General features: G+C 36.5%; 1 long non-coding RNA gene across 1 annotated transcript; it reads right to left on the bottom strand.

Annotated features, from left to right (window-relative positions):
- Positions 1-374: 374 nt before the first annotated feature.
- Positions 375-3,425, bottom strand: LOC135202678 (uncharacterized). Its single transcript, XR_010311783.1, has 3 exons — positions 3,365-3,425; positions 1,476-1,578; positions 375-626 (listed from the first exon to the last, which is right to left on the bottom strand). It is a non-coding gene; the product is annotated as an uncharacterized LOC135202678 (long non-coding RNA).

Genomic DNA, 3,425 nt, shown 5'->3' with positions numbered 1-3,425 from the left:
AAATCTAATTTTCAAAGAGTTAAAAGTATGGTGAATATTCTTACATTCTATTTCGTCATCAGTTTTGATAATAACCATTGCTATCCGCCTTAGTGGCGTGGTCGGTGGCCGCGAGTTCGATTCTCGGGCATTCCACTGTGGAGTGAGAGATGTGTATTTCTGGTGATAGAAGTTCACTCTCTCGACGTGGTTCGGAAGTCACGTAAAGCCGTTGGTCCCGTTGCTGAATAAAAACTGGTTCCATGCAACGTAAAAACACCATACAAACAAACAAAAAATAACCATTGCTGTACTCAAGGGATAAACAGGAAGACAGTATAGATTTATTTATTTATTAAATTTCTAGTATAGGTTACATTGCAACCTGTTAAAATGGAATTCAAATTCCTTAAGAGTGGTAAATATAATTTCTGTATCTTTTGAGAGGTCATTGCTGAATATATAACACATCTAATCTGGAGGGAAAAATGCAAATAGAAAATTACGAAGGACAACGTCATGCGTAGGTCAACTTGGGTGAAGGCATTCCTGAGGAGCAGGGATTTACCAAGCCTTGTAGGGATACCCAAGTCTGTGGCCGTATGTCAGTGGGTAGCTACTGAGGTATGTGAGTGGGCGCCCATAGCCTGTGAAGGAAACAGAAATGATGGAATTAGATATAAGCCAAATTTCCCTATCAGAACTTAAGTGCTATTTATAATCGTCATCAGAAGCAGTTTCTTTCTTCGCAGATAAGATTACTTTAAAAGGCTCAGAATAACAGGCTTATTCATATTTATAAAAGACATGCTTCACTATAGTAGATTCACATTACATTGGGCCAGTCCCTTACGACGCTCCTGATTAGCTGTTGATAAGCCAATCACAGGGCTGGAAACTCTCAATCTCTCGAGAGAGTTCACATAAGCAGGATTATGTTCCACCTCTCCTGACGGATACGTCTTTCAAAATTATCCTCTCAGGAGAGGTGGAACATACATCCTGCCCATGTAAACTCTCTCTCGAGAGTGCCTGAGAGTTTCCAGCCCCGTGGTTGGCTTATCAAAAGCCAATCAAGAGCGTCGTAAGGGACTGGCCTAAGCATCGGATGCACGGTTGATGTGAATCTACTACAGTTTAGTCGAATAAACTATACAAGCAAATAAAACAGTAAGAGGTAACAAGAGAAAGCCATTGATGAAGATTAACATCAGATTTACTAAAAAAAAAATATTCCCTATTTGATTTCCCCGTCTTCTGAGCCAAAGAAAAGGTAAATATATATAGAAAAATAATGAACTCGAAAGCAATCCCCGTATTCTTGAACTTCATCAAGAAAAATTTGAAATGAAATTCTACCAGTGATACGTAAAATAGTAAGAGAGGAAAGCAACTTTTAATAAACAACTTAGACGAACTTTTTAATAGAAGATACGTAAAAAAAAAGGGCCCGAGGAAAAGATTTTTATGATTTCTATAATTTCAATCAAACTTACTGTATGGGTGTATAAGGGGGCGAGTGAGAACTACCCCGTGGGGGTCTGCCTCCGGTTCTGCAACGGGAATTGCAAAGGCCATTGCAATCAAGCACAAAAAGAACTGCAAGATGGAAACAGAAGACGATTATTGAGGGCATAAGTTCGAGTGGTATAACGGTGATGTTGCTCATTAAAAAAAATGGAATTAAAAACAATTCAGGATACATATTTATCAACTCATATAAAATTATACCTCTGATATAGAAAGGAGAGAATATTCAATCAAATACACGATTAGAAATTAGTATTTTGAATAAAACATTAAATAAAAAAAAAATTCAGGTTACATATTTATCAACTCATATAAAATAAAACCTCTGATATAACAAGGAGAGAATATTCAATCAAATGCACAATTAAAAGTTAATATTTTGAAAGGACTTGAGTATGAGCTATTTAGCAACTCACATATGAGATAAAACCTCTAATATAAAAAGGAGAGAATATTCAGTCAAATACACAATAAAAAATTAGTATTTTGAAAGGACTTGAAATTAGATAAGAGCTTTTTCTCACAAGCAATGTTCGTAACAGATCAACTGATGTTTTTGATGTAGGGTTAGGTTTTGATCTTCGAAGCGCACTTATGACTTTTTATGAACTTTGAAGAATTAATTTTGCTCAAAAATAGCGTTAACACTGATAGTAGGAACAAAAACAGCATCGATAATATAAAGATAAAGAAGAATTAAGCGAGTGTGCAATCAGGCACAGAGGATTTGGACTAATGAGGAAAACAAAATATACGAGATATTGGTCAGTGTTCTGACAGTACCTGGAAATTCAGTTTGGTAGGGTATTTGAAAACCTAGCAAGAGATCAGTTTTCTGACAGAAAAAGAATAGTCTGACGGAAAGATTGAAAATATAGTAGACAGTTTACTGATAGATCAAAATATTTTGTCTGCCAGAAGAGCTAAAATAAAAGCAAGATGCCAGACAGTTAAAACTCTGTTCAGATACAAGAGCTAAAGCAATAGCAAGGAGCCAGACAGTTTTCTGACAGATCAATAAAACTCTGTCTTACAGAAGAGCTAAAATAAAAGCAAGAAGCCAGACCGTTTTCTGTCTGATCAAAAAACTGTTCTGACAGAAGAGCTAAAATAAAAGAAGGACGCCAGACAGGTTTCTGACAGATCAAAAAAGTGTCTGACAGAGGAGCTAAAATTATAACAAGAGGCCAAACAGTTTTCTGTCAGATAAAAAAAAACTGTCTGACAGAAGAGCTAAAATAAAAGAAAGAACCCAGACAGTTTTCTGACAGATCAAAAAACTCTGTCAGACAGAGGAGCTAAAGTAATAGCAAGAGGCCAGAAAGTTTCTGACAGATCCAAAAACTCTGTTCTGACAGAAGAGCTAAAATTTTAACAAGAGGTCAGACAGTCTTCTGACAGATTAAAAAACTTTGTCTGGAACAAGAGCTAAAGTAATAGCAAGAGGCCAAACAGTTTTCTGAGAGATCAAAAAACTCTGTCTGACAAAAGAGCTAAAGTAATAGCAAGAGGCTAGACAGTTTCTTGACAGATCAAAAAAATCTGTTCTGACAAAAGAGCTAAAATTGTAGCAAGAGTCCAGACAGTAAAAGTCTTCTCTGACAGTTTTCTGACAGATCAAAAAACTGTTTGACTGCTAAAATTATAACAAGAGACCGGACAGTTTTCTGGGAGATCAGAAAATTTCCACTGGCAAGAAGGCTAGAAATGTGGTGAAAGCATATTCAGTGTGCTCTCAAACACAGAGATTTTACCCTGCCAGTAAAACTAACATAGAAAACGGCCAGCATTCTGCGAGTTGAATCTGATTCAGACAACTGCCAAAAACAGCTTCAAAAGGGGACGGAAATCTTACCAAAATTCTCATCTTGATTAGTGGGAAGAGCTCGGTTCAACTCGGTTTAAAGAAGACTGGT

The sequence above is a fragment of the Macrobrachium nipponense genome, chromosome 33 (genome assembly GCF_015104395.2).
Source record: "Macrobrachium nipponense isolate FS-2020 chromosome 33, ASM1510439v2, whole genome shotgun sequence".
In the NCBI taxonomy this organism is placed as follows: domain Eukaryota; kingdom Metazoa; phylum Arthropoda; class Malacostraca; order Decapoda; family Palaemonidae; genus Macrobrachium; species Macrobrachium nipponense.
This window is presented reverse-complemented; position numbering and strand designations above follow the sequence as displayed.